Raw genomic sequence first — 11453 nt, 5'->3', positions numbered from 1 at the left:
ATGAAAAGGTCCATCTAGTTAAAAGGAATTTAAGTCTTCCAGGGTGTGATGGTCTGATGATTGCGAGACAACATGTTGTCCTCTTTTTCATGAGTCATCCTAATGACCTGACCTCCTAAATGTTCCTGGACCAGAACTGCAGTCACTGAAGGTCCAGGTGGATGGACCCCAGAACTTGCTCCTTAGACGACTGGGCTCTACTCCTCTCTGTAAGAGGTTCACTGGGAAGTCCTGGTTAACCTATACTCTACTCTCACCTCAGCCTCTTCATATTCTAGAAGGAAATAACATTATCAGTTCCTGCCTCAGGGAAGCTAGGAAGATGAATTAGCTAATGTTGGAAGTTAGAGATTTTTCTAGAGTAAAAATCCTGTTTTAGTTTTATGTGACTCCTTTGCACTGTGTTATCCTTCATTTCATTGGGTGACTCTGCCTTCTTTACAGGATCTAAAGGGCCTTTGAATAATATGATAAAGAGACTCAGTGTTTTCCCTCCAGGCCATCCTAGGGCTGGTTTTCTTGATCTCATCAATTTCACAAGCAATGGGCATTCCACTCCTACTGTAGTATTGTGATAGAAATAGAAACATTTCAGCAAAGCCTATGGGCACAGCATATTTGAGGATGAATTACCTTGGCCAAACCAAAGTGCCTGGCACTTCTTGAACCTTTAGCTTGAAATTGTAGTTTCTTTTTTTCCTCTAGTTTCTTTTTATTACTGGAAGAAATCTTCCATGTTTGCATTCACAATACATGCCCCTTTTGTTCCAAGGGCAAACTTTGCTTTCTCATGATTATTTTTCAGTCCACTGTGGATTGAACACGGTATGGACATAGAGAGTTACCTACATTGAGTCAACCTTTACATGTATATGTAAAGTATAAATATATAACAACATATATACATCAAATTTACTGAGAAGTATTTCACATACCTTACAATATGCCCACTTAAAGTGTATAATTCAGTATTTTTTAGTATATATACAGAGTTGTGCAATCATCACCACAATCCTTTGAACATTTTAACTGCCCCCAAAAGAAAGCCCATACTCACAAGCAGTCACTCTCCATTCTCTTTTCCTACCCCTGTCTTAGGCAATCTCCAATCTAATATTGGCCTGTATTAATTTTCCAATTCTAGACATTTTGTATAAATGGTACCATACAACATGTTATCCTTTTTGACTGGCTTCTTTCATTTAGCATAATGTTTTCATGATTCATCTCTATTGTAGCATTTATTGGTATTTCATTTCTTTTTATTGCCAAAAATATTCCATTTTATAGGTAATCTACATTTGATTTATCTATTTATCTGTTGATGGACATTTGGTTTGTTTCCATCTTTGAGCTCTGATGAATAGTACTGCTATAAGCATACTTCTACAACTTTTTAATGGATATGTGTTTTTATTTCTTAGGTAAACATAGAGGAGTGGAATTTCTAGGTCATATGGTAACTCTTTTTCACAGCAGCTGCATCATTTTTGCCTTCCCACTAGTAGTGTGCGAGGGTTCCAATGCCTCCACATTCTCACCCATGCTCATTGTGGCTATCTTTTTTATTATAGCCCTCATGGTTGTGTGAAGCATCCTATTACTTTATTTTTTCCTTTTGATTACATCTTCTTTGACAATGTTCTTCATGACTGAGATGAAAAAATTAACTTGCTTATCCCTTTTCCAAAATCAAAATGATCCAAAGTCAAATATCTCCCAAGTGGAAATAGTTAAATTCTGGAGAGTGTGCGATGATAAAAGAGGAGGAAAGTTCTACCAAAGGGCTTGACACACCTTTCTGGGCTCCTGTCTTCTCCAATATTATCAGCCCTCTGCCCCAATGGAATCAAGGAAAAACATTAATGAGAAGAACAAAATCATGTTAAGCAAGCAGTACAATGCCATGTGTCTATTTCTTCACTGAACAAAATAGACCAGCAAAGGGAACTCAGAATTCTACACACACAGAAGCCATAGAAGGGGAGATTCTCATGAAGCTCTGAACAACAGAGAGCCCATATTTCAAGGACAATATGCCAGTTCCAAAAAAAAGACTTAACTGTCTGACTTAGGCAAATAAGAGGACTGAAACTTTTTACAAGGACTGTGAGATGTTTTTTCTCGGTTTCCCAGAGCATAGCACAATATCATGCACCTAACAGATAATATTGGTAGTTATTATTAAAGTTAAGATTAGTGAACACCTACTATGTGCCAGACATTGGAATAGTATCCTATACAGTTGAATATATATATATATTTGTAAAAACTCAAAGAGATAGCTTTGCATGTGTGTGTCTGCATTGGGTATTATTCCCATTTTACATAAAGAAACTGAAGCACAGAGAGATTAAGAAGCTTGACTCTGACCACACAATTAATAAGTAGCAAGGATGAGATTCAAATCCTGCCTGATCTGGAATCCTACAACTTACCCATTATATTTCATAAGCTCTTAAAAATATTTGAAGAACAAATGGATAAATATTTTGAATACTAACTTTAAAGCATCTAGACAAGGGAAAATATTTTTGGAAAAAATACATATACATGAACAAAAGACTCAAGAGCAATACAGCCATCCTATCACTTATTTATCTATATTATATATTAAAATATACATACATATATACATCAAATAATGTATCTATGTTTCCATAGGCTTTGCCAATGTGTGAGTACAATGCGTACAGCAGCATTAGTAGGAGTTTCACCAATGCCAACTCCTGCTACTCCCATAAAATCTCTGAAACTCTGCATATTCTAATTCAGTTGTTCCTTGGAGTGACTTCGAAGTTTATCCCATGAGCTTGCAAACAACCCCATAGATTACAATAGTCATATGGCATCAGCCTGATTTTCCTTATCTGCCATGGTGCCCTCCTCAGCATCTGTTTTCTTACTAGCAAGTTCAGAGTGTAACATTCAGTAGTGTCTACCACAAAGTATCTATGTCCCCATGTCACAAAATCTGCAACCCTGTAAATGCCAATGCATTGCTGCTTTCCCTGGAGTTCTCAATATACAAAATCTGTGCTGGATTTTGCAAAAATGTGGATAGAACACTCCCATCCCATACTTTTTCACCAGAGCAGTGGTGTAGAATTGTGCTCTAGAGCCTCTCAGGAGATATGGACATCATGAAAATAGCTCACATGTCTTAGAGTTGCATACTTGCTTTCTACAGGGCTTAAATATGCACTGCTTATGTTCATGCTGGTCCAGAGACCTCAAAAGATTTCACACAGTCCCCTGGACATTTCTCACCCATGCTCTTTCAGGCAGGCTCCTATCTCTTATGCAGGTCAACTCATTGAACCAGATACCTGAGAGCTGCTTGCCCAGGTGGTTTATGAGTCAAACCCAGTCATGCCTGAGTCCCAGTGGTGTGTATTGCTTAGGCTACAGTGGAACCACTGCTTTATTATTTTTAAATCCTTACATTATTTTGGAAATTTGATAAGGTACTTTTTTGTGTGAAAATTTGGTACTGAGAGAGGGGGAACTTGTTAAATTCTGCCAAATATGATTTGAGAATTGCAAGCTTAAATATTTTTCTCCACTCCCAAAATGTACCCAATCAAATAAGGTTAGGATGATGATTATGTGGCAACTTATTAAAACAAAACTATGTCAACTTCATAGAGATGGAATGTGTTCCACTGTTAAACAAACATGAGTATGTGTATGGATATGCGTATATGACTAATAGAGTTTGAACTTTTGGAGACTAAGTGGAAAAGCAACAGAACAATGATTAAGAGATGAGATCAATAACAAAGATGTTCAAACCAAAACAGATTAAGGGGCCATTCATTCCTTTTTTTTTTTCTCATTTATCCAATTATACCCATGCCACCAGGGATGTGAAGATAAATACAATATGCCATATAAACTAATAATTGCAACCCAGGATGACATATCTCATGATACAATAACAGACAAACTATATTTGTAGCACAAAATTAGAGTGACTGAATCCATCCAGGGCTTTCAGAGATAGGTTCCTTCAAGATGAATCTTAAGCTTTATTAAGGAGTTTGGCAGTTGTACAAGCCAGTTTAAAATAAATGGAGGTACTGATTCACTAAATTACAAAATCTAAATGAGAAGCATGAGCCATAATGGGATAGGGTGTTTTCTGAAAAGGGCAGTTCTGATAGAGGTTTAACCTCAGATTCCATGTGGTTTGGCTGGGGATGACATATGCCAGCCTTTGCCTTCCCAAACCCACTTACCTACTTGCCTCCAAGTCCTCTACCTAGCACTTAGCTCTACCCCAGGTCTGAGCCAATTATCCACAGAGCAAGGAATACTTTAGGAGCCTGCAACCTACAAGCTGGTGGCTCTAATTAGGTTTTTATTGCTGGAGGCCCACCATCTGTGTGCACAAAGATCCCCTAGCTTGATGAACCAGGCTACATTTCTATTGCCCCTCTATCCAGTTATGCTGAGCCTAGAGTCCTACCTCAAACCCAGCCTCCATGACTAAGCCTAGGTCATGGGCCCACCTCTTGCCATTTAGCTCTTTATCCCTAATCTGAATCCTAATTCAGTTTCCCAGACTGATTTAAGTATCTTTTACGTTTTGAAAACACCTGTTATTTGGGCTTATCTACTGAAATAGATATCCGTTGCTGTCTATAACATCTAGACCTAGCTAGTTTCCTTCCTTCAACCCTTGCACAGTTAATTGCAGACTTCACCCTTATAAGACTCTCCTGTAGACCAGTTCCATATTCCCCTTTTCTCCACCCGCCTACCTACCTCTCTTGTGAATCCCAGTTTCATCCAAAAGCTCCCTGAATGTCTCTATACCTATGACTCATAGTCTCTACAAACTCAACACAACTCATTAAAAGAAAAACTCAACCGTTCCCTCTATCCTCCCATTCCCAATAAATGCAGCTCCTCTCTTTGTATTGCATTTTATAGTCAAATTACACCATTTTATACACAATTGTCCAAGCCAGAATCCAGGAATTTTTCTCAATTACTTTTTCTCCCTATAAATTAGTCACCAGGTATGCAACTGTTTCTACCAAATTCCTTTCATGTCACCTCTCTTTCTACATTTAAAATCCTATGCCATGCTTCATGTCCCCAGTACCATTTTTCAAGACTCTAACCACAGCTTCCTCTTCAGGATCATGTTCTATTTCTTCTTTCAGCAAGCCAAAGTCTACATTGTAGAGTGCAGTCTTTCTAGAAAGCCCATCTGATTCTTCAGTTTTATTACTTTAAGCCCATTAGTGACTCTCTATTATCTACTAAAAAAAAGCAGATGTTGCCACTATGGAAACTAAGGTATCTGTATTCTGTTCTCCAGCCATCCAAATTATCTAGTGTCTCCCCAAATGGAATGTGTTTTTCTCCCATTATTTCCTTTGCAGGAGCTCTTCCTTTTGTCGCCACAGGAAAATACTGTTAAATTTTTACAATCACACCCCTGTGAAGTCTTTCTTGGCCATCGACTTTATATTCACACACAGATTTCCTTAGTCTTCCTTTGTATATTCCCTAATTGGCCATATTTTTGTAATAGTACTAAACTACATGTATTTCTTAGTTTTACTGTTTAGGCTTTCCCTCTCCCACTGGATAATGAACTGTTTGCAGCGTCTTTCTGCAACAGATTCCCAACAATGATGCAAGTGACATTTTGAAACAGGTAGTTCTTCATGGTAAGTGAAGTGTCCTGTAAACTATAGGATGTTAGCAGCATCTTTAGCCCCTACTCACAAGATATCAGTAACATCCTAATCCCAGTCACGAACATCAAAAAATGTCTTCAGATATTTCTAAATATTCTCTTGCGGGAGGGTGGTAAAATCACCCCCAGTTGAGAACAATTGATTTACTTCCAAATTTGGCATTTGGTCTAACTGACCCGTTGATGAAGAAGAGAAAGGAGGGAAAGAGGAAAGTAAGGACAGAAAGAAGAGAGGAAGAATGGAAGAAGATGTATGAAATATATCAAGGGTGGGATAGAGAAGCATCTAAAAGTCTGCTTTTTATAAAAGGGGGCAAAAAATTGCACTCAGTCACTACGAACAGTCATTCATTTAACCTAAGATTAAATTCTGCATGTTGATTCACTGATAGTCCAAAGACATAGGTAAGAAATTCAGTAAAAATGACAGGGGGAATATGTCACAGAAAGACAGTACAGCAATAAGAAGAAAGGAGATAGAAAGCAGAAACCAAGAATTGCATTGGTTTTAAAACAAGTAGCCTCTTTTTCAATACACAAAAAATTAGAAAGGTCATAGCCCAAGTATCCCCAAAGATTGGGAGAAGAATCAAAGGAGAAGATGAGTTATAACACAAAAGGTAGGATTTAACAGATGAGTATGACTACTGAATCATGATATTGATATTTCTCTTTAGTCTCCAGTGGCTTGGAGTAGCTAGAAGGAAAAACCTGAAATCGTGGCACTGTAACACATACAAAACTTTGAAATCTGTTCTATACCTACTCCTTAAAATGCACTTTGAAATTTATCACTTTTTTGCATATATGTTATATTTCATAATAAAAATGTAATATATATATATATAGTACATATATATATATATATACATAGGCATAGAGTATTTGCTTCATAAGCATGCATATCCTCAACTTAATTATGTTATGCCAAACCGATTCTGAAGTTTTCATCAGTTTATACTTCCAGCATCAGCTTATGGGAGTTTATATTTTTCTACATCCTTAACAACCCTTGATATTCTCAGATCTCATTTTTTAACCCATGTATTCATTATGAGGTAAGATCTCATAGGGGTTTTAGTTTGCTTACTAGTGAGCATAAATATCTTTTCATAGCTACCCAGAATTTAAGTGAATGTTGGGAGGTAAGGATCAGTTTGACTTATCTTCTTGTAATTCATTTATTTTCAAGCTTCCTAACATTTTTTGCTTTTTCAGTTTTGCTTTCACCTCTAAATATATACATACAGCTGAAGTTGCACTATAAACAAACTGAGTGCTTTTGTCTTCTTTAAAAATAACTTTATTATTAAGGTAAAATTGGCATGCAATAAACTACATATATTTAAAGTATAAAATCTGGTAAGTTTTGACATATGTATGTACTTATAAAACCACAACCACAATCAAAATAACGAGTATATTTATCATCTCAATCATTTCCCTCTACTCCATTATAATACTTTTCTAATACCGTTTTACTATCTCTTCCTCTCTTATACCCAGGCAGTGAATGATCAACTTTCTATTACAATAGATTTGATTATACTTTCCAGAATTTATATAATGGAACCATGGCTACATGTCAATACTATTTAAAATAGAAGGCTGAATGTAGTCACCAGTTATGAAGTTCTTTGGCTGCACCCTTTACATAGAGGGTCTCATGTCTCCTTCACAAAAAGCCAATGAAATAGGCAGTATTGCTGTAGATGAGGAAAATGAAGTAAGGTAATCTATGTAGAGCAGAGATGAACCCAGGCCATTCAGGTGGTGACTATATACAGCCTTCTTCTATTTTCAATAGTATTGACATGTATCTATGAAAACTTCTATGGAGCAGATTTGGACTTTAAAGAATGAACCCCAAAACTGATAATAATGAAGGAGGAAGATAGATCTTGGATAAATTTGTAGAGTCACCAGAGGTCCAGATATGCCTTGGCATTCATATTGTCAAATATTCTATTTCATATTTAATATACTTGTATTTTCAGGCCTGGTACACTTGCATCTTTATCTCCATGTGATACCTAGTTTAGAGAAATATTTCAAGCCAACTTATGAGTCTTTCATCTCTCCTTGTTATTAGGTCATACTTAGCTTCTTACAGAAATCATTAACCAAAAAATACTCAGGAAAATGTCCCATAAGAACTGGAATAGGGCTGGGCCTGGGAGAAGCTGACATATTTATTGCTGTTGGCCAAGTCATAAACTTCTTCATAGCAGGATCTTCAGGCTCTGGTGGCTGGGGGCAAGAAAATGGAATAGGGCAGGAGAAGTACAGCATATTGAAGGTAGGTCAGAAGTCACCACTAACCTAACTGTTCCAGTGTGTGCATGCCAAAAGCATCATGGTCCTCTCAGAGTACAATATCAGCATCAGGTTTCAGCTGGGAGGAGAGTTTGACCCTAAATGAAAGTAGGGCCTTACTCCTAGACAGAGGACTTCCTAGCTGATATAATACAAGTTCCAGGTTGATGCATGAATGGCCTTGTGATATTTAAGAAAATAGCAGCAGCTTGTCTACTTTCGCATGACCATGGCTTCTGGTTTAAGGAAGCTACAGTCAACTGACCCAGCACGGTTGAGTGGAAAGAGAATCTTTAGGATTCCAGTCCTCATTGTGCAATTTCAGCCTTTCGATTTTTATCATTTCACAATCCAGAACCTCAGGTTTTCTTCATTTGTAAAAGGAGAGAGCTGGATCTTCTAACTTCTAAAATCCCTGAATTTCTATGGTTTCTACTTAGAATAAGGCAACAAAGAAGTGTTTCACACCATGATGGTGGTGGCTTTCTCTGCTGTTTCTGAGGTCATTCTTAGATTGAATGAAATGACTACCTGAGGATGCAGTGGAGAGAGTCGTGATTATCCACACTGCACTCCATCCAGGTAGCTATGTAATTCACAGTTTTTGGAAAATCTTGTTCATGAAGATTCAGAGCAACATTTTTTATGATAGCCAAAACTTGGAAACAACCCCAATTTCCATCAACTGATAAATGGGAAAATAATTTGTGGTATTTCTGTACTATGGACTATCATTCAGCAATAAAAAAAGGAATGGAAGGCAGGCCACGGTGGCTCAGCAAGCAGAGCTCTTGCCTGCCATGCTGGAGATCTGGGTTTGATTCCTGGTGCATCTCAAAAATATCACTTTAAATGAAAGAAATGAAACATACAGTATTACATATTGTGTCACTAATGTTTATGAAATTTGTGAAAAAGGCAAAAACAGAGACACAGAAAACATATAAATGGTTGTTGGAGGACCGAGGTAGGAACAGGAATTAACTGGAAATGGACGCCAGGGAACTGTTTGGGTGATGGGAATATTTTAAAATTGAATTATGGTAATGGTTGTGCTTTAATTGACTAAAACTCAATGCATTGTTCTCTTAGGTCAAATTTATGGTAGAAAAAATATCTCAATAATTCTTCTTAAAAAATATTTAAGCCTTTCTCTAGACTGACTAATTCAGAATTTCCTGATACTGTTTTATAAATATGCATTTTTTCTTTTGGGGGAAGGATGTCTGTCCATGGCTTTCATTACATTTGCAAATGGTTTGTGTTCCAAACTCTAGCCATGTGGTTGACTGAAGACACTCAATTTAAAATGCTCAGTGCCTTCATTTTCTGGCTGTAGGATAAGTCTTGCAATTCAGGAAATATCATATACTTAAAAGAATTAAGCAACAAAACAGAGACAATAAAATAACCATCATATTAATCCATCACTATATGTCAAATTCTATGCCAGCCATACTTCGTTCATTATAGTGCTTAGCCCTTAGGATACACTTAGGATCCACACATGAGAAACAGTGGGAAATTAAGTAATTTATTCAAGGTCAATAAAGAATTTTGATCCAAACAGATTTTATCCGGCACAAAGGTCACGTTCTTAACCATTCAGCTATACTGCCTCTACTTACAGACTCCTTTGACTAATTCGAGAAGTCTGAAAATGGTTATAGGCCAGTGATACATTTTAGGAAAGATCAGCACTTTGCTTCAAAAAACAAAGTGAAATTTCCTCACATTTTGTTATCTAGAAAGAAGGCTTACAACTCAGCAGTGAATTTATATTTTAAGTTTGATTTGAGACTATTGCAAAAATTAAGCCATTTGCAATCAATCCAGTTCTATTCAAATGAAATCTTTGACTTCCTTGTATTATCTTCCCTACATCTGGAGCAGAGAGGAGGGACTACTTTCCCACAGAGACACAGTCTTCAAGGTATTTGGCTGATGTTCCTTTTCAGGAATTCTCTGTAACTCTCAGCAAAAACTAGGCAGGTGTCAGAAAAGGGAATCCAAGATGCTGTGTGTTTTACCCCTAATTCAAAGCAGAATTTCCCACCCAAATATTCACAACAAAAGCAAGTTAGGAAGCTTTTTTGTGTGTGTGTGTGTGTGTTCAGATGCAAATAAAAGTCTTCAAGGAATAGATTGCTGTTCCCAGTTCTGACAGCTGCATCCTCACTTAGGTTTTCAAATAACTCCTGGGGCTGCAGCTAAGTGATTCTCCTGTTAAAATGTAGACACCTGTCTATTCCTTGCTGGGGCTTTGTGTTCTCTGCAGCCTCACTTTCTATTAATAGAGACTGTGGGGACAGAATACCAAGAAGGAAGAAACTGCTCAAGTATGAGACCAACTTACTGTCCACAGATCTGATCAAACATGTCAGTTTGGGAAGTAAAGCAAAACAAGAGTTGAATAAATGTATGATTTATAAAAGCAACATGGCTCAAGGTGGGTCTGCTTGAGTTGTTCTATATTTGCAAACTTATAGCGAGTATTAAAGTATATCTGCTGTGTTTTAAGCTTGTGACTTCTGTGATGATTAGGTTCTGGTGTTGGCCAGATGTTGATGCCATCCAGTTGTCTGGTCAGGTAAGCACTGGCCTGACTGTCGCTGCAAGGATATTTCATGGCCAAGTGACAAACCGGAAGGCTGGCTTATTAAATCATCAGTCAATTGATTGCAGTTGTGACTGATTACATCTGTGATCAACTAAGGACATGCCTCCTGCAATGAGATAATCTAATCAGTTGAAAACTTTTAAGGAAGAAGACAGACCTTTCACTGCTTCTTCAGTCAGGGACCCTCTCCTGTGTAATTCATTGAGACCCTCTGTTCTAGTTTGCAAGCTGCTGGAATGTGATATACCAGAAACAGAATGGGTTTTTTAAAAAGGGAATTTATTAAGTTGCAAGTTTACAGTTCTAAGACTGTGAAAATGTCCAAATTAAGGCAATGTTATGGAGATGTCCGAATTAAGGCACCAACAAGAGATTACTTTTACTCAAGAAAGACTGATGAAGTTCCGTGTTTCTCAGCTGGAAGAGCACACTGGTGAAGTCTGCTAGCTTTCTCTCCTGACTTCTTGTTTTATGAAGCTCCCCCGGCGGCATTTTCCTTCATCATCCCCAAAAGTCTCTGGCTGTGTGGACCCTGGTTGCTGTTGTGGCCCTAAAGCTTCTTAAAGAATGACTCCCTCCTAAAGGGCTTGAGTAAGCAACCCCACCTTGAATGGGTGGAGACACATCTTCATGGAGCCCATCTAATCAAAAGGTGCCACCCACAACTGGGTGGATCACATCTCCATGGGAACAATGAAAAAGGTCCCACGCATCAATTATTGAATGAATATTAAAAGACATGGCTTTTCTGGGGTCCACAAGAGAGTCAAATTGACACACCCTTCACTGGAGCTGCCAGCT

This window comes from Tamandua tetradactyla, chromosome 8 (assembly GCF_023851605.1).
Source record: "Tamandua tetradactyla isolate mTamTet1 chromosome 8, mTamTet1.pri, whole genome shotgun sequence".
In the NCBI taxonomy this organism is placed as follows: domain Eukaryota; kingdom Metazoa; phylum Chordata; class Mammalia; order Pilosa; family Myrmecophagidae; genus Tamandua; species Tamandua tetradactyla.
This window is presented reverse-complemented; position numbering follows the sequence as displayed.